This window comes from Pipistrellus kuhlii, unplaced genomic scaffold (assembly GCF_014108245.1).
Source record: "Pipistrellus kuhlii isolate mPipKuh1 unplaced genomic scaffold, mPipKuh1.p scaffold_m20_p_7, whole genome shotgun sequence".
Classification (NCBI taxonomy): domain Eukaryota; kingdom Metazoa; phylum Chordata; class Mammalia; order Chiroptera; family Vespertilionidae; genus Pipistrellus; species Pipistrellus kuhlii.
The window spans coordinates 55,682,057-55,702,336 of record NW_023425573.1 but is presented as its reverse complement, the minus strand read 5'-3'; the positions used below and the strand labels follow the sequence as shown (position 1 = coordinate 55,702,336).

Below are 20,280 nucleotides of genomic sequence, written 5' to 3'. Positions count from 1 at the left end.
AATATTGCATCAACACTGTATACATTTAGCATGTCCAACTGTCTGAATGACCTAATATTTTACATTTGCCAATGCAAACATGGCACTAATCAGGCAACAATTACTTTCTTTCTGGGCCCTACCCAATGGCGTGAAAAGAAGGATAAGACACGGCATCTGTTCTTACGGAACTTGGAATTGGCTTCTCTCTCCTTAAATGTTGGAGAACCAACTTGTGCAAATCACAGTTTAAGGTGGAAACAATGAAGTGAATGAAACAGGCAAAAATATCTCGAGATGAAGCAGTGAATAAAACTCACAAAAATCATAGAAGGGTGGAGGCAGAAAATAAGGAAACAAATAAGAAAATATGCAGTGCCCTGGCTGGTGTGATTCAGTTGGTTGGAGCATTATTCCATGCACTGAAAGGTTTCTGGTTCGATTCTAGTCAGGGTACATACCAAGACTGCAGGTTTGATCCCCAGTCAGGGGATTAATAGGAGGCAACCCATTACTGTTTTTCTCTCTCTCTTTCCCTTACCCTCTCTCACAAGTCAGTAAGCATATCCTTGGCCAAGGCTTAAAAAAAAAAAAAAGAAAATATGCAGTGTTAGGTGGTAATGTGTGCTATGAGAAACTAAAGTGGGGAGAGGGAGAGGGAATGTCAGAGGGGATGGGAGCCAGTTGGTAACTTTAAATGTGGTAGTCATGGAAGACCCCACTGTGAAGGTGCCACGTGAGCACCTGGGCCAGGTAAGGGAGAGAACCATGGGGACCTCTGCAGGAAGAGCCTTCCAGGGAGACATGAAAAGGTGCTGTGGTGGTGTCATGTCTGGTTTGCTCTCAAAAGAGCAAGGAGACCAGTGGCAGGAGTGGAATAAGCCAGAAGGAGAGTAGCGAAAGGTCATAAGGAGGCAGGCCACCCATCATATCAGCCATAGAGGTTATTCCAAATGCTCTTCCTTCCTTCCTTCCTTCCTTCCTTCCTTCCTTCCTTCCTTCCTTCCTTCCTTCCTTCCTTCCTTCCTTCCCTTCCTCCCTCCCTCCCTCACTCCCTCTCTCCCTTCATTCCCTCCCTCCCTCCCTTCCTTTCTCCCAACCTGCCACCCTCCTTCCTTCCCTCTCCCCTTCATCTCCCTTTCCTCTCCCCTTCTTTCCCTCTTTCCCTCCTTCCTTCCTTCCTTCCTTCCTTCCTTCTTTCCTTCCTTCCTTCCTTCCTTCCTTCCTTCCTTCTTTCCTTCAAGTGAGTTGGGGAGCCATTGAAATAATTTTTACTGAGGAATGACGTGATAAAATGTATGATTTAAAAGTTCACTAGCTACTGTGAGAATAAATAATAGGAGGGAAGGGGCAAGGTTGGAAGGAGGCTGTTGCTATAATCTGGATGATGTTGGCTTAGATTGAGGAGGTGAAATGGGGCATTCCTTATTGACTTGGAAAGAGTGGAGGAGATAGGGTTTACACACAGGGAAGGAAATGGGGCATGAATGAGAAAGCAGAGTCCAAGATGGTTTCAAGTGTTGGGGGTCTCTTAACTGGAAGGGTTGGTTGTCATTTACAGAGATGGAAAGGCTGAGTGGGGGCAGATGTGGAAGAGGAGCAGCTTAGCCTCAGACACCTGACATTTGAGATGCCTATTAGGCTTCCAAATGGAGCTATGGAATAGGTGGTTCGAAATATGTATGGAGTTTAGGGAAGGGACCTGGGCTGATATATAATTTTGGGAGCTTCGTTATGTCTGTACAGGCTATGAAATAGGAGCCAATCCACAGGCAGGCGGAGAGAAGGCCAGGAGGGCAGAGCAGAGGGAGGACAATTAAGTGGCAGTTGTGTGGTCCTTGAATGTTTCTATAAGTGCAGAGAAGTGGGGATTTGTGGGTTAGAAGTGATGGAGCAACTTTTATGGAACTGGTCCTTGCAGGTCGGTAATATCTGGAGGGTGTAGAAATAATGAGGGGAGGGCATTTGGGTTAAAGGACACCAGGACTGAACACTCTTCCTTAGGAGGAAGGTAGTAGGGAAGACATACCAAGATCCTGGTAGGTTTCTCACATGTGGAAGAGAAAGAATGTCCATTCTCTGTTCAGTCTGTTTCCTAGGATCATGATATGCAAATGTAGTGAGACTTGGGTCCCATTAAAATCTCAAACATTTTCCAACACTTTGCTAACAGCTTTTCCTCCTAATCCTTGCAGCTGGTGCTGCCTTATATTTTATAGGGACTTGAAACTGACATGTGGGGAATTTTAAATACATATATTATCAAAACAGATGTTTCACAGACATTATAGATGATCAAGAGGTCATCTCCTCTTTCAGAAGGCAGCTGGAATTTGAATTTAGTTCTTCCCATAATTTTATGGTCCCCAAAGTAACTCTGTAGGAAATGTAAAATTTATTAGCACCTTTCTCTTACTCTTGGATTTTAGAGAAATGGCTACTTCAGTAAACCTGAGCAAAATTATATACTGTGTTACCTACAGGCAGATTACTGAATAGCTTTACTTGTCTGGTGATAAATCTAAGGTTAATTAGTGTTGTATCCCTGGAACTCTGGGTTTATAGTTCATTAAAAAAAAAAAAAAAACCACACACACACAAAAAAACACACACAACACTGCATTTTCCCCTCCTGAAGTCAAGTGATAATTAAAGCAAAAATGAACTTCATAAAATTATACAAAGGATGCCAAGTTCAGAACAAATAGAGAAATGTTGCCTTTTGTTCCCTCTCCCCCTATTATTTTTTTACTAGAATCTAGATGAGAATCAAGTCCTGCTTTTATTCTGTGTAAAAGTTTCTCATGGAGTTGCAAAAGCTGTGGACTTTGGCAGAACTCCCTGAGGTAAGAGCAAATCATATATTTCCTTGTTCCTTTGACTTAAAGAATGCCTTAAAACAATGTGGTGTTGATTGTTTGGCATAACCAGGTGTGACAGTTGCCCGTCCCCATTTTTTCTCTGGGCTTCAAGGAGCTACCGAGAGCAACCCTGGCAGGCCTCGGCAGTTTGTGGGTGAGGCCCGCTAGGTGTGGGGTGGAAAGAAGTGTGGTGAGCCCCGTAGCACTGTCAGTAAAACTTCCTAGTCTCCTCTGTGGTGACAGAAACATTCTCTACCTGCACTGGCCAGTGTGGTAGGTATCAGCTGCATGTGGCTGCTGAGTTCTTGAAATGTGGCCAGTAAAGTCAGGGAACTGATTTTTTAATTTCATTTCATTTTAATTTACTTACATTTAAATGGTGACATGTGACTAGTGCCTGCTGTATTGGACAGTGTGGTTTGAGCCCATGGCTTACCTTGGGTTTTCTGGGACATGAGGTGGCCAAATGCCCACCCTACCCTTACTGGGGTCTCCCCACCACCCTGGTAAGCATCCACAAACATTTCCTTCATATACAGACACAGGCCTAAGCTATGCAATTGGAGATAAACAGGACTTTATGAAATACCTCTCTCCTGCCCTTCATGCTATTGGGAAAGACAACAGAAAAAGGTGGAATGACGACAAATGAGATGGAGTAATTGCTATGGCCATAAAGACTTTTTACAATATATTAAACAAGGATGATATTCAAAATAGCCAATTTGAATATTTTATTACTGATTATGAAAGAGAATTATCCTGAGGAGTAGACTTTAGTGGCAACACATTTTATGATACACATTTTACTAGTGTCTTGAAAGTAGGAATTCTGCCAGGGACCAATTTCTGATCCTGAGGAGCATTGCTTATTTATAAGGAGCACTCTTAAGTTTTTTATTAATTTTTGAAATGTAAGAGTGGATTATTGAAGGCCTACTGTGTGCTTTCATATAAATCCCAATGAGGTGTGTGGCACTGTGCTCCAGGGAGGGGACTGTTAAGGTGAGGGACACTTAGCACGGGGTATTAAAATGGCTATGATAAGGACGCTGAAAGGCAAGGAGGAAGGCTGAGGGTGTGACAGGGGCAGACCGTAGGCCCAGCCTCAGAGTTCTCTGTTGGAATGTTGGTGTTACGGAGAATGGCACATTGAAATTATATTCCAGATCCCAATGGGTGGTCAGAGAGAGAAAGGAGGCCTCTAAGCAATCAGTTTTACACCTCAGGAGTCTGATACACTAGCGGTCTCACTGGTACTATGAGGAACTATCCACCTCCTGTATCAGCAGCCGTCCCCCTTGAACTCACAGAGAAGGATGTTAAAAAAGATTGATTGATATTTCTGAGTCATTCTGCCACTCTCAACCATAAAACTGAATGGAGCTTATGCGCCAGTGGCTCTGCCTCACTTGCCATCTACTAGTAAGTGAGGAGGAAAATACTGTGTACATGGAAGAAGAAAACTAACAATAAAAAGCGCCATGAGAGCCCAGATGAGTGGTGCAGACAGAAAATGCCATATCCCACAGTTGTCTTCAAAGGGCCGTTAGGTGGAAGGGCCATTGTACTTACTATCTGGAGCTCCAGAAGGCAAAACTGGCGGTGTTTTCTGTACTTAAAGAAATGGTTTTTGTAGGCCCATGTATGCAGAGCACTCTGTGGAGGGAGAGTGACTTAGGAGAGGACCCGGTGTGTGGAAATAAAGATGTGAGAGTGCAGGCAAACTACTGGGAGAGTCCTTTCTGTGAAAAGGAGGAAAAGCTTCAGAAAACAGAAGGGGCTGCTAGGAGAGGGCTAGCCCCCTCACTGGAGGTGTCCCCAAAGATCCCTAAATGGGAAGGGGGGACACATGCAAAGAGAGCAAGGGTCAGCAAATTGCTGATGATGGGCCCAATCCAGCTCTCTACTTCCTTTTATAAATAAAGTTTTATTAGAATCCAGCTGTGCCCATTTCTTTAAACCTCATGAGTGGCTGCTTTCACACTACAATAGCAGAGGTGAGTGGTTGTGACAGACCCTAGGGCCAACTAAGCCTAACTTATTTACTCTCTGGCCCTTCACAGAAAAAGTATGCTGGGTGCTACAGAAGGTTGGACCCAGTGATACATAAAATCCTTTCTAGTTCTCTGAAAGCAAGGGATTTAAAAGAGAAAACAGCCTCTGCTAGGAGCAGGTCATTCTACATGACGACTTGGGCATATCTGAGGGGATTAAGTCAGTGTTTCTGAATGCAGTGTACAGATTCATTCATTCATTCATTCATTCATTCATTCATTGATACTTTATGCCTCCAGCATATGGTTGGCTGATGTAGATTATAATCCAAAACACTTCTCTGTCTGCTCTTGGTAAAGTAAGTGCAAACTCTGGAATGAGCTGTTGGCATTCTGATAATAACTGCTACTATGGAAATGCTCATTAAGTTCACTGTTTACAATTAAGTTTTATGGAGTTATTTTATTTTAAGTATAATGGTCTCACCTAGACACAACGTAGAGTTTGTTCACGTGTTCCTCTTAATTGTCGGATGTAAGAAATGATCGTTCCAAAATGAAAAACTGGCTGTATTGCAGGAGAGGCGGCTCGCAGCGTTAAGGATAGGAGTGCACATTACTATTCATGCCTTTTTAATTGATTAGCCTTTAAGGCTTCTGAAAGCCTCTAAAAGTTGTTTTGTCAACATTAGACCAGCTGCTGTGTAATTATGGGAGCTCTTCTTGAAGTTACATTCTTTTAATAACGTGTTCAATCTGCCAATGCCAAAGTGCTTTGAACCTGTGATATATATTCTACAGAGAGCTTTTGTTTTTACTTACAGATGGTTGGTGCCGTTTTCTGGGCAACTGTAGAATTTTCACAGAAATTTTAAAGACAAATTACTTCAAAAAGGGAGGAAAATGTATTTGAACACCAGGTTTCTCCTCCCCCTATTACATGTGACTTGAATTTTGAACTTGACTCATAGCAACCTAAATATGCCATTAAAAAAAAATTCTCCACCTTGAAGCCTTTGTAAGGCACTTTTATCTGACTCTAGCGTGTAAATGAAAACTTTTTGGCCCCAGTCAGATGATGAGAAAGCAGTGGGCTTGTGATAAAGATCACTGCTTAACCAGGAGCCAGACTCTGGAGGAGCCAGCTCAGTGGTTTTGTCTTCTGTGCAGGGGGCTGAAGCTGTGTTTAGACACTTGAGTGTGTTTTGCTATTTTCCAAAGGGGTTTTATCCTAAGTCTGGCATAAGAAGGTGTAACTAGGGATGGGGACTGGTGTCAGAAAGATGCAAACAGAATATCCTAGGCTTCTTCTTTCTGGTCCCCACAGCTCCTATACACCCCCCACGCCCCCCCCCTCCCCCCAACACACACACTCCCCTTGTGCAGTATTACTGTGGACAGGTTGCACTGGTGCTTAAGGCAGATACGAGGAGGGCAGTGATGATGGTCGCTGTGGAGGTTGCTCCTGCTAGCTCAGGCCATCTAAGTAACTCCTTTCCTGTAGCATTTTAAGAAAGAAAGACAAAACCACTGGAACCAGAGGCACAGATCTTCCACATCAGAGGAACAAGAGACTAGATGGGCTACAGCTGGCTCTCTCTGGCCCCTTCAGTTTGTGTCAAGGAATGCATCTATGTTATTAGGAAACTGAGAAGTGAGTCCCTCAACCACCTGTATTCACCTTTTCTCTCCACTCGGTAGTGTAAGGATGCTCGGGGAGAACTTGACCTTTAACTATATGAAAAAGCCAGCATGCTTCATAGAAACAGGATTATGAGTGATCTGAAAAATCTGGAGAAGGAGCTGACCCTGACAGTTAGGGCTCATATCACAGCCCGGCTAGCTGACAGTTGTGCTTCTGTGCTCACTCACTCAGATGTGCAGGTTTCTTTACATGACACTCTTTTATTTATTTATTTTTATTTTTATAAAAATATGGAACGCTTCACGAATTTGCATGTCATCCTTGCGCAGGGGCCACGCTAATCTTCTCTGTATTGTTCCAATTTTAGTATATGTGCTGCCGAAGCAAGCACTACATGACACTCTTTACATGAGCTCTGAGAATTGAGGCATTTGGGAGGTTTGAGGGAGCATGGATATATATGTATCTTGTGTGTTATGAAGTAACCATTGAGATGCTGGTATAAAAAGAACTAGAATTTATTTAATGGAAAGTTGCCTACATTAATTATGTGTGTGTTTTTTCCTTGTGGGATAAAACTTGTTCCTAGTAAATAAATTCACCATTTTAAAGTTATGTTAAGTATAAATTCAGAGTATTTTTAATATTTCAAGTTGGTAGAATAATCTACCCATGTGTGACCAAGAAAACTAGCTGAATCTTAGTATTCTGTCACTAAATATCAAAAGTTAATATCACTATACATTTTTTGGTGACATCACCTTTTGCTAAGTTACATAGTTTCCATGGATATGATTGGAATTAAATCTGCCTTCAAGTGTCAATTCTGATTTCTTGCATGATACCTGGTCTTCTAATTTTACCATGTAAATGTTTCATATATAATGTTTATCACATTAGCATTTGATATGCTTTCTAAGAGTCTTGCAGATACTTTTAGAAAATTATAAACTTTCTAAGAGTCTTGCAGATACTTTTAGAAAATTATAAACTTTCAAAATTTTTCTGAGGATTGCAAAATTGTTTTTGTTACTCTCCCATAATTTCACATTATCTTGATATTGCATTGAATCAGGGGGAGAAGATGTGACTTTAACCTCTCCAGCTAAGGAAAGCCTGATATTCTTAAACCTACATACATATGTATGTACATATGTCCATACATACAAGTTGTCAGTTCTCAAAGTACCCCACTATCAGCAAGACAAAGGACTTGTGTACACTTAGATGGCCAAAGGGTTATGGAGGTCTTTGTTTGTCAAATTAATCATCCTTCTAAGTCTTCTATTATATTTAAAGATACTCAGGTAAAATTTTTTCTTTAAAAAAATATATATTTTGTTGATTTTTTACAGAGAGGAAGGGAGAGGGATAGAGAGAAACACCGCTGAGAGAGAAACATCGATCAGCTGCCTCCTGCATACTTCCTACTGGGGATGTGCCTGAAACCAAGGTACATGCCTTTGACTGAAATCAAACCTGGGACCTTTGAGTCCACTGAGCCAAACGGGTCAAGGCTAAATTTGTTCTTAAGAAATATTTAGATTCCTGTATGTGTACAGCAAAAACCAAACACAAATTAACTTAGGAAAATTTATTTTCAAAGAATTATTATGCATGGAGCAGAATGGCTCTTTATCTTGCCTTTAACTTATTTGTTTTAGACTCTTTTAAGGATTGGCCTTTGTGCTCTGGGTCTGTGTGCTAAACTCACAGGACTGCACTGCTTCTCCTGTACATGATTAAGTGTAGAGTAATTGAGGGAAGAGTCAGGCAGTGAAACTGTAGGAAGACCAGGGCCTTGAATGCATTTAATACTCTCTTCATCTCAATTTTTCTGAACTTATTGGTTTCATTGTTTCTGGCTGCAACCAGGTACAGAGAAGGTGGGAAAGATAATCTCGATGTTTCTGAGATGTACACATCTTGTAGGTGATGTGTACATGCCAGCATGTCGGATTGACTCATGCTCTCTTTGGTCCCAAAGTTAACAATCCTGGGAAAGAGAGCTTATTGGCCCAGTTTGGGACAGATATCAACTTGGACCAATCAACTGCAGGTGGGAGTAGGACCACATTGTACTTGTCATTGGTGGCTCCTTTCCTGTGTCTGAGGAGAATCAATGTGAGCTGGAAAAACTTAATTCATATGAGATGTTTTCCTTCTCTATACATGGATGGATACATCTCTCTCTCTTCCCAACCATGACTACCTGACCTCATCCAGATACCTTCTTTTTTCCTTTTACCTCTGCCTTGCATGCCATTACTTTTCATGGTTTGATAAAGAAGACAGGGCAAGACACAATGCAGATGGGAGGAGTTCCTGGGTCAGTGATGTAGAGCAGGCCTCTTCTGGACTTTTCCCTGGAGCCCCAGAGATGCTCATCTTCCTTTTCATAATGCAAGGAGAAGTGGCAGCTTGGGAGAAGGCAAATGAAAAGGTCAAATGATGAAGCTCAAATCTGCTTTTGGCCCAGGAGACAATGCCCTTTTCTAAAGGCTAAATGTTTTCTCAGGATGAATGGGTCAGTCATGAGTCCAAAACTTCATGAGCATCTTAGGAGATATTTGATTCTTTATTGGATGTGTAATATGGATAAGAGTTGAAGAAAATGTACTTTTGTTTTTTCTTAATTTCCTAATTTGTTTCATCTTCCAAATTCATTTGCACATACTTTTTAGTTTAAGGAAGTTTTCCAAACCCATTTAACTTAAGAAATGTACTGGGTTTCTATGTGTGTTCACTTAAGTAGGAGTTATTCTTTTCCCTCCAAGTTAATGGCGCTAACTCACTTATGTTCTGCTTCTGACAGCCATTCAGTAGTAATGCATCCCCAAAGGAATTGCAGTTGATTTCTAAATCTTGTATTTTCAGCTTATCCCACTCTGATTGGCATTTAACCATTGAATTATATTTTTCTGCTATTAAAGAAAGCTTTATGAGCTTTAACTTTAAGTGTCTGTATCACAGTCTGACACCGAATAAGCACTTTTTGCTGGAAAAGGCATTGTCTCCTAGGATCGAGGAAGGATTTGGATACATAGTTACCTGACACTCTTTCTCAGGGTTCAGTTCAGTGTGCTTTTGGGTGGCTCCGTAGGTGAGCACATTATTAATGATCTCACCTGGCACATGCTAACACGCTGGGTTTATTCTTGCCACCAGTAGTATCATATTCCCTGAGAGCTGTTTCCCTGGGCCTGTTAACTGACATGGCAATAAATACATCCCGAAGGGTAAAACTGTAGCTCTTCCAGCACAGGTGGAACAAAGATAAATATTTCGCCGTTTCAGTATTACAAATTATAATCTCAAGGCAGCATCTAATTCAAGGTGGTCATAGCTCAATTCTCTCATTTTTTTTTTTACATGATGGCCGAATAAGTAGAATTTTAAACATTTTAATCAGACAAATTTTGTGGACTATGTTCTGTGCATGGTTCATTCTTTGCCCCCTAAATCATGGATCATATCTTAAAAATAACATTCACCTTAAGAAGTTCTCATTTTCAGTCATTGACAACACATAAACGAAAACTGGTTTCTAGATCCATAAATGGATTTTGAGGACAGAAATATATCTTTGCCTTAGAGAGACCAAATAATGCTCTTGCTATCTCTTCTTCTTTTATCAGATTCATTCAGTCCACATACATCAGTTGTGTACCTGTCTGTTCTACCTCTGGAAAATTCGAAGTTAGTAGGGAGATTTCCAGTAAGGAGTTGTAGAAATCATGATAGAAGACACAGGGGGACATGAAGGAGGCAGAGGTCTATTCAGTCTTTAACTAAAGATGACAGCTGCAGTGAGCCGTCGGAGCAAGGTGGATATACCTTGTTGGCCAAGAAGGAAGCGGAAAGAGGGTGAACCAAGTCACAGGATTTGAAGTATTTTATTTAAAGAAGAGTGAATACACCCTTCAGGGCAAACCAGCTGGCCTCCACCCATGTACCAGGCCTCTATCCTATCTAATAAAAGAGTAATATGCAAATTGACCATCACCCAACACATAAGATGGCTGCCACAAGATGACCAGCTGGGAAGGGCAGTTGAGAGGTATCAGGCCTGCAAGGGAGGGCAGTTAGGAGTGACCAGGCTGGCAGAGGAGGGAAGATGGGGGCAAACAGGCTGGCAGGGAAGCAGGTAGACATCAATCAGGCTGGCAAGGGAGTGTTTAGGGGGTGATCAGCCTGGCAGGCAGAAGTGGTTAGGGGCAATCAGGAAGGCAGGCAGGCGAGCAGTTGGGAGCCAGCAATCCTGGATTGTGAGAGGGATGTGTGACTGTCCATTTATGCCCGATAAATGGGCAGTCGGACATCCCTTGAAGTATCCCAGATTGGAGAGGGTGCAGGCTGGGATGAGGAACTCCCCCCCGACCCCCTAATCACGAATTTCATGCACCGGGCCTCTAATGTGTGTGTGTGTGTGTGTGTGTGTGTGTGTGTGTGTGTGTGGCCAGATTATTATACGTTTAGAGATCATAATCCAGCCACTCAGTGTAAACTGAATAAGGGGTTCAGTAGCCGTCAGTGACTTTTCTTTCTGTAAAGTTCCTGTGCTATAATGTGGCCCTTCACAGTATGGCCTTAATGTTCCTCTTCAATATTTTTTTATGTCTGTTTGCTCCTCCCTTTATCTCCAGTCACATCAGCCCATTCAATATTCCTAACTTTTCCATATATTTTCTTGGAATCCTTATCACCACAAGTTTAAATATATAACATTGCCCAATTCTATGCACATATCACTTTATCATGAGGCCTTCTCTTCTCTTCTTGGTTGAGACAAACCTCTCTGTCATCTGTTGCCCCAGAACACTTTGTTTATACTTCTTTAACAGCTCTGTGTTGTGTAGTCTGATGTGCACTAGTATTCATTTTCTTTTCTTTTTTAATGTCTGCTTTACTTAATAGTCTGTGATCTCCTTGAGCTATGCAATTGGATCAAATTCATTCTTGTATTCTTGGCACCTCTGATAGACTGAATAATGGTCCCTCTAAGGTGTCTACCCCTTAATCCCTGGGACATGTTAATATTACCTTATATGGCAAATGGGATTAAGTTAAGCACCTTGAAATGGGGTGATTATCCTGATTATCCTGGTGGGCATAATCCTATATAATAAAGCCCTATTATGCAAATTGACCTAACTGTGCAATGACCAGTCATATGACATGCATTGACCATCAGGGGGCAGATGTTCAACTCAGGAGCTGCCAGAGCCCACAGGTCCTGACCAACGCCATTGGTGTCTGCCAGTTGCCCCATGGATTGGCCCTGATCACTTGCCAGGCCTAGGGACCCTACCTGTGCATGAGTTTCATGCCCTGGGCCTCTAGTGTAATTATAGGGGACTTATAAGAGGGAGGCAAAAGAATGATGGACAGGAAATGTGATATGATGAGGGAAATGGGGGAAGAGAGGGAATAGTCAACAGAAACAGACATTGGAATGATGCTCTTTGAAGATGGAGGAAGGGTCCAGGTCTATAAGCCAAGGAATGCAGGTAGGCAGTAGAAGCTAGAAAAGTCAAGGAAATGGATTCTCACCTAGAACCTCTGGAAGGAATGCAGCTCTGCCAATGCTTGGCGTTAGCTCAGTGAGACCATTTCAGATTCTAACCTCCAGAACTGTGAGACCATAAGTTTATGCCATTTTAAACTATTCAGTTTGTGGTAATTTGTTACAGCAACAATAGGAAACTAATACAGCACCTAACACACACCTGATAGGCAGAAGAAAGTCTATTGCATCTTTTTTTAAAAAAAGGTTTTTTTTTTTTTTTTTTATTGATTTTTAGGGAGAGGGATAGAGACATCGATAAGAGAGGAACATTGATCAGCTGCCTCCAGCATGTCCCCTACCAGGGATGGAACCCGGGCATATGCTTTGATCAGGAATCAAACTGGTGACCTCTTGGTTCATGGGACCATGCTCAACCACTGCACCACTCCAACCAGACTATTTGTATCTTATCTTGATTAAGCAGAGAATTGTTCCTGATCCTCAATCACTGGCTCTCCTAATTATGGTAGATAACATTTATTGAACCTTTTGTTGTGTACCAGTCACTGGGCTCAGCACTTTATACATGATCCTTATAATCACCCTATGGTTAAGTGTTATTATTACTCCACTTTGGCAGAGGGTATCAATAATTTACCCAAATTAACACTACCCATAGTTGATGGCACTGGGACTTAAGGTGAGTGTGTGGCTTCTGAGTCTTGCTTCCACCACTTTATATTTTTTAATCATGTACTTGTGTCACATATATACAATTTATATATGTTATCCTCGGGTGATAATGGCGGAAAGAAACCTGGAAGAGCTAGCTTTGAGTGTTGATATTTTCAATAATTAACTGGATCTGTAAATGTAGGCAAGTCAGCTAACCTAGATCTGGGTGTTCATCTTTGTGGAATATGTCTTTTTCTGTTTACCTTATGAGGTTAATGTGAGGATTGAGTCATAAATCATGTGTGAATGTGCTTTGAAAAGGATCTGGCAATGCATATACGCTATTTATCACTATATACTTCATTGTATGTGTATCGTCCACAGATTTCCCCTGTACTGGGGTTACCTGGCTGGTTAGCTATGATGTCTGACTCATTTGGTAAGCAGATGCTTTATAGTACTTGGTAAATGCATTTGATTAAAAAAAAAAAAAACAACTCTTTTGCTTCCTTGATTATCATTCTCACATTTTGGATCAATGATACTTAAAATCTGAGAGCTCACAATTTAGTCTTCTGCATAGAATTTCACTTAAAAAATATTTTTATTGATTTAAGAGAGGAAGGGAGAGGGAGAGAGAAAGAGAAACATCAATGATCAGAGAGAATCATTGATCGACTGCCTCATTGAATGCCCTACACTAGGGATGAAGCCTGCAGTATGGGTATGTGTCCTGACTGGGGATTGAAATAACACCTCTTGGTTCATAGGTCAAAACTCAACCACTGAACCATGCCAGCCACACAGAGCTGCTGCTGCTGTTGCTGCTGCTTCTTCTTCTTCTTCTTCTTCTTCTTCTTCTTCTTCTTCTTCTTCTTCTCCTCTTAAAGCTGAATCCTTCTGATTGCACTCCTGAGAGAATATTTATATCTTATAGCCAACAGGAAAGTAAGATACAATAGAAGACTTGCAGTGAATTCAGCAGCTTTTCAGTGGTTTAGGGAGAATAAGGAACAATTAATCCCTAGAGAATGCTTGTCATTTGTGGTGGAGAATCCTAGCTGGTGATGAGTTGCAAATCATGGAGTGTTCTGACTCAAGAAGATTGTGAGTTTTAAAAGAAAGCCCATAAAGTGAATTTATTCTCTTTTCCAGTGTGCTGCCTTAGCCTGCAACATTACCTGTTCCTTTAAAATGCTTTGATTGCTAATTGCTTGCCATTTGATTTTGAGATTAGTGGAGATCACCAGGATAGTGGAAGGCTAAGGACTGACCTGACCAGACCTGCACTGAGTGGCAGGATCTCAACTTTTTGAAATATTAATGAGCTGCAGGGCAGCTGGTTTTGATCGAGATGACACCTGAGTTTTTATACCTTGTTTTGATTTATTGTTTCTTTTGTTTTCCTATCAGGTATTCCTTCTTGTAACATGGGGTCTACAGAGCACAAGTGTTTTATGTAGGTTTGAAGCAACTCAAGCTGTTATCCATGGTATATGGAGGATGCCCAAACATACTAGTAAAATCATACTGTGATAGGTGGCATCTTTATGTATACATTTTTGTTCTTCTCTTTGATATTTTCCTTGGGATGGGTTCATACCCATAGAATCATTCAACCAATGGTATGAACGTAAAAACAAAATTAAAACTTAACTAAGCTAAACTAAAGTTTTTGATACATATTGACGATTGCTATCTTTAAAGACTATACTCTTTACACTTCCACTGGTAGTGTTTGAGAATGCTGATCTCATTGCAACCTTGTGTGCTTCCTTATCCAATGCACATTTGTGGAGTTCTCCCAATCTTCCAAGGTTAGGCATTTTTCAAAGGTGCAAAAATGGCCAAAGCTGAGCATCGACCTATGAATCAGGAGGTCATGGTTCGATTCCTGGTTGGATCACATACCCAGGTTGCAGCTTGATCCCCAGTGTGGGGCATACAGGAGGCAGCTGATCAATGATTGTCTTTCATCATTGATGTTTCTATTTCTCTCTTCCTCTCTGAAATCAATAAAAATATATTTATTTTTTAAAGGTGCAAAAGTACCCTCAGTGATTCCAGGACCACTGGTTTAGTTGATGGGAGAAATATAAGTAATTTTTAAATATATTTTTTATTGATTTTAGAGAGAGAGAGGAAGAGGAAGAGCGATAGATAAACATCTATCCATTGTTCCACTTATTTATGTCTTCATTAATTTCTTTTATGTGCTCTGACCAGGGATGGAACTTGCAACCTTGGCATAGCAGATGTGTCAAACACAAGGCCCGCGGGCCAAATCCGTCCCGCCAGGCCTTGCAATGTGGCCCGCACCGCGCTGTCATCACTGCACTCCGCTGCGTTTCCATCACAATGACAGTTTATGACCGTTCAGTAAACCATTCGGCCCGCGATTTAGGCTGGATTTTAGATTTTGGCCCCTTCTCTGATTGAGTTCGACACCCCTATAGGAATGATGCTCTAAGCTGCCTGGCCAGTGCCAATGTTTTCTCTCATCACTTCTCTGTGGGCTGAATATCTCCTTCTAGCCTCTTAAAATAGGATGGATTACCCTCATTGGATCATTCCTATGATGTTGGCGTGTATGTGTGTGTGTGTGTGTGTGTGTGTGTGTTTTACATAGTACTTGCTATTCTTAACTAGAAGCCTCTTCACACTCAGTCAAACACCATCTTGAAGCAATAATTCACAGTAGTGTCAACTCTAGGCTTATCAATACAATCCTCTACCTTGCAAGCATTCTCCAGCATTAAAATAATTCTGCTGGATGGTATTGCCTTTCAACTGAACACAAAGTGTTGTATGAATATTATCTCATTTAACTGCAATAATCATGTGAACCTGACATTTTAATTCTTTTTACAGAAAAGGAAAAGAATTCAAATAATAAGTCACTTTTACTCAAGGTGGCACAACTAGTAATTAAGTGTTAGGAGCTGACTCAACACAGGTCTTCTGACTTCAAGGTCAAAGTTTTTAATGCTATGTTACAACCTGCCTTTGGGATTTCTCCAGTTCTGCTCCTGTTTTAATACACAAATGGATGCAGTGACTAGATTTTATTAGGGGTTATTTTGTTTAGTGTCTGCAGGTTTTACCCTGCCCTCCTTATGCTCATTTTCTTCCCTATTTGCTCATTCTAGGCATCTAGAGTGGTGATCCTCAACTTTGTCCATTGTGTCCCTTCACCCAGAGAAAAAATTTTAATTTAAATTCTTCCTAATGAGAGAAATTAAATCCAAGGAATAAGATCCTATTGAGTAGGACTGATTTTTTGTCGGCCACAAACTATTGTAATGTGTAAAGTTATTTCCCTCTTAAAAATTAACTTTTATTTTCATGGAGGGCTCGAAAATGCTGTAAATGGACAAACCGAGTTAGATAACCTTAATGCTGGTTGCCAGAGGAAGTTGTAGGACTTACAGATGGAGCTAGCATATACAGGGTGTCCAAAAAGTGTACACAGACTTTGAATTATTAAAGGCAGTATTTAGCCCCTAACTGGTTTGGCTCAGTGGATAGATCGTTGGCCTGTGGACTGAAAGGTCCCAGGTTCGATTCCAGTCAAGGGCATGTACCTTGGTTGCAGGCACATCACCAGTAGGAGGTGTGCAGGAGGCAGCTGATTGATGTTTCTCTCTCATCAATGTTTCCAACTCTATCCTTCTCCCATCCTCTCTGTAAAAAATTAATTATATATATATATATATATATATATATATATATATATGCAGTATTTATTAAAATACATTTTATTTTCAGCTGTTAAAGTGTGTATACTGGTACATTTTTTGGGACACCCTGCATGTTTAGCCAGTGGGACAGGTATGAAACTGACACTACTCTTTAGCTAGAGGCTATTTGGAAAGCTACAAACCAGACAGTTACTTAAAAGGAAGCAGTGCTTTAGGGAAAATTGCTAATTGTTTAAAAATGCATTCTGCATGAGCAAATCACCTGGAATTTCCAAACTTGCCTTTGTTTTCCATATATATATACATGTGATATAGATTCTGCCTCCCCTTCCACCCACTGCCTGCTTTTTTATGAGTTCTGTATGGGCTCTTGTCTACTTGTCACAGCTCCAGGCTGAACTTTTAGATTTATTAGTTTCAGATTTGTGGCAGTTACATATGTTTCCAGTGATAATTTTAAAGAAATAAATGCTGTCATGTTCAAAAACACTGCATTGGCAGATAAGGGACGCCTAATGCTGGGCTTGACTGGCTGCCACCAGCTCTGACATTCTCTGACCCTTGGCATGGAAAGAATGTAAATGAGTGGGAATCAAAGGCCCCAGGTAGCTTCTGTTTGTTTTTGCAAGAGAACCAGATCTGAGCAATTTGAGTGGATGCCAGATTTACAAACTGCAGATCCAAAGAAAAGAACAAGGTTGACAGGGAGGGGCCCAGGAATTGGGGGAGGTGTACCTGCTGGGGAGTAGGCAGTGGTGGAAAATGAGGCTCTCATCCATTTCTCTGGGTAGGATTTTTAAAGATTAACATGCTAATTTCTTTAGTGAAGTCAAGCAAGATTTTAAGTCATTTATCAAGGCTCATAGAGCGCCTATTTATAGAAGTCAGAATAAAACCAAATGAACCACGAATGCTAACATGCATCTAGCAAATGTAATAAGATTTAAAAGTTAAATAAACCACAGGGCCTCCAGTTTTCTCCAGAGCCCTTTTACAAGTTTTAACCATGTTTCCTTTCCTTCCCCTTTCATTTTATACAATGTCTGGTGTGGATTCTTTTTAAAAGAGGAAAGGAGAAGGAGAGGGAGCTAGAAACATCAATGAGAGAGAAACATCGACCAGCTTGCACACCTCCTACTGGGGATGTGCCCACAACCAATGTACATGCCCTTTACCGGAATCAAACCTGGGACCCCTCAGTCCACAGGCCTATGCTCCATCCACTGAGCAAAACCGGTTTCTGCTGGTGTGGATTCTTTTAGGCTCAGCTTTTAGAATACTAAAATGATTTAAAATCTTGTGTTTAGAAGGTATTTCATTTTTTAGTTAAACATTTAGGGGATGGTGGTTTTCTTGTTTTAATCTTCTGGAAAATGGAAGATTTTTGTTTTCTGGGTAGCAAGGCTTTCAGTGGGGAGGAAGCAGATTGCATTAGTTATCTTTTGTTGCATAACATTCTGCTCCAAGTGGGTGACTTAAAACTGCAGGTATTTATTATCTGACACTGTCTGTAGTGTATGGCTTGGATGGGCTTTTGTTTCGATCTCTTCCAAGGCTGCCATCAATTGTTAGTCAGGGCTGGGATCTCATGGGAAGGCTCAGCCGGGGTAGGACCCACTTCCCAGCACAGGTGGTTGGTGCATACTTCAGTTTTTGGACCGAGGGCCTCAGTTCCTAGTTGCTTTGGAGGCTTCCCTCAATTCTTTATTATGTGGGCCTCCCCAGCTTTGCAACTTGCTTCATCCAATCCAGCAAGAGGTACAGTCAGCTCTGAAGAGATCCCATCACCTTTGGCATCTTTTATTGGTTAGAAGTAAGTCACATGACTAGCCTACACTGAAAAGGGAGGAATCACCACATAATATCAGAAGGGGCCACTTGGAATCCTCTGCCAAAGAGAAGCAGGGCTCCATTCCAACCAGCCTTAAAGCCTTGTGTTCTTAGAGGGAAGGGACCTTGTCTTTTCTGAATTAAACTGTATCCAGAGCCTTTGCCAGTACACTGCTGAACTGGGTTCTGCAGCCCTGAGCCAGCACTGCTGGGAGCATGGCAAAGCCACTCTGGAAGTAAGTACGCAGAGAACCATCTCCTCCAGTTACCGCAAGCAAGAGAAAGCAAAAGCCTCAGCGCTCTATCAAAACAATGGTGGAAACACACCCTCACCGTTCCCTTTTCATTTTCAAAGCGGGAACAGAAGGAAAATAATGTATCCCGGGTCAGGACAGTCTCACTTTTTTTTTCTCTCTCATGTCTCATGTCTTATCTTGACTCTCCAGGACAAGATATCCAGAAAGCCTGCTTTGAATGGCAGGGTCTATAAATAAAAATCCAAGAAAGGCATACTTTCTTCCCTGAAGGAACTTACACACTTGTGGAAGAGACACAGATGGGAGTGGCTGATTATGAAATGGCATCAAAGGCCTGTGATATACAGTTATTCAAAGGGGACTGTGGGAATAGAGATGGTAAGCCTAAAGTGTAGGTGAGCGAGCCTCAGGTGACATTCAAGGAAAGCTTCCTTGAGGAGGTGACACTGAGTTGAATTAATTGAGTTAACCTTTGAAAAAACGTGGGCAGGCCCTGCAGAGAAGATGGGGCATCAGGTGTGAAGGCTTGTGGGCAGGGGGGAAGTTTGGGACCTTAGGAAACTGCAAGTTGTTTGATGTGGACAGAATTTCCAGGCCCTCAGCAAGGTAGTGAAAGATGCGGCTGGCAAGGAGGCAGGAGTCTAATCATGATCAGAGTTCTTAGGTACTGCTCCAAGGAATTTGGCCTTTACCTTGGAAGAATCAGGGGATAATTCAACCAGTTTTGTGTTTTAGAGAGAGGGGTGTTAGGAAACCGGAAGCCAAGTAGGATGAAGTGATGGGGTCTCAAATACAATGAGGTCAGAATGGAGCGGAGAGGATGCATTTAAGAAATCCTAAGGGTGCAGAATCATGAAGACGTGGAGACTGAATGGACTGTGGAGGGTGTGGCTGAGGGAGAAGTAAGCTTGCCTCAGATGTTTGACTTAGGTGACCAGGTGGGTGGTGGGGTCATTCATCAGTCTACAAATTATTGGTAAAGCAATATAGTTGAATGCAGGTTTGTAATTAGTAATTTTAGGGACTTGTGGGACATCCAGGGAGAGATGAGCAGTGTTCAGGGTGTACTGGTCAGTAGCTCTGAAAAGAAGTCTGGTCAGGTGACTTAAATTTCAGAGTGACCTGTGGGTGCAGGTCACAGAAACCCACACAGCTAGCTCAAACAGGATAATAAGTTTTTAGGGTTTATCGGAAGGCGGAGGAGGTATCTGAGTGCACTCGAGACTCTGTATCTAGGGGACCCCAGAATGACTACGAGCAGCAAGAATCTGTCATTCTCTGTTTGTTCTATCTCAGCAAGGCTGTGTCTTCTCTGTATCCAAATGCCATCCCTTCCTGCTGCTCTGTGCAAGTGATACACCCATAGCTCCTGAGTTTGAACCTCCGTCAATGACATCCCACCAATATGATTAGTTGCTCCCCAACCCTGGGAGAGTTATTCCAGATTTTCTGTCTTGGGCAGGTGCCCATGAGACCTTGCAGTACCAATATGGCTAACAAAAGCCCTCTCCTGCCAGGGTTAGCCTCTAAGAAGGCTGTGGAAAGAACCACACATACTGTGATCTGTCCCCAAAACAGCACAGCTAGTGGAGACTGGGGTCCGGAGGGACAGACAAGGAGAGAGTTCCGTGGAGGAGAAAGTGGTCCGTGGTGTTAGATGCCAGTGACCTCACAGAGTGGTAGAGTTTAAGAAGAGTTGATGAGTGAGTTGGCTAGTTATGTGAAAGTAAAAGAGGAATCTTTCCGTTGGTTTTTATTTAGATTGGGAAGGCATAGCTATGCTTATCTGTAGAGGAAAAGGAAGAAAGCCATTCGGTTGGAATTGA

General features: G+C 41.8%; 1 protein-coding gene and 1 non-coding gene across 6 annotated transcripts in view; one reads left to right on the top strand and one right to left on the bottom strand.

The window, feature by feature from the left end:
• Positions 1-20,280, top strand: part of LYPD6 (LY6/PLAUR domain containing 6) — a 114,638-nt gene that overhangs the window by 11,354 nt on the left and 83,004 nt on the right. The window contains exon 2 of one of the 5 annotated variants that reach the window (XM_036420564.2): positions 2,735-2,825. The exons of the other annotated variants lie outside the window; for them this stretch is intronic. The gene's annotated coding sequence lies outside the window, so the exon portion shown is untranslated. The remainder of the gene's footprint in view (positions 1-2,734; positions 2,826-20,280) is intronic. 5 annotated transcript variants of the gene reach the window in all.
• LOC118710082 lies at positions 6,767-6,873 on the bottom strand. Its single transcript, XR_004985291.1, has one exon. It is a non-coding gene; the product is annotated as a U6 spliceosomal RNA (small nuclear RNA).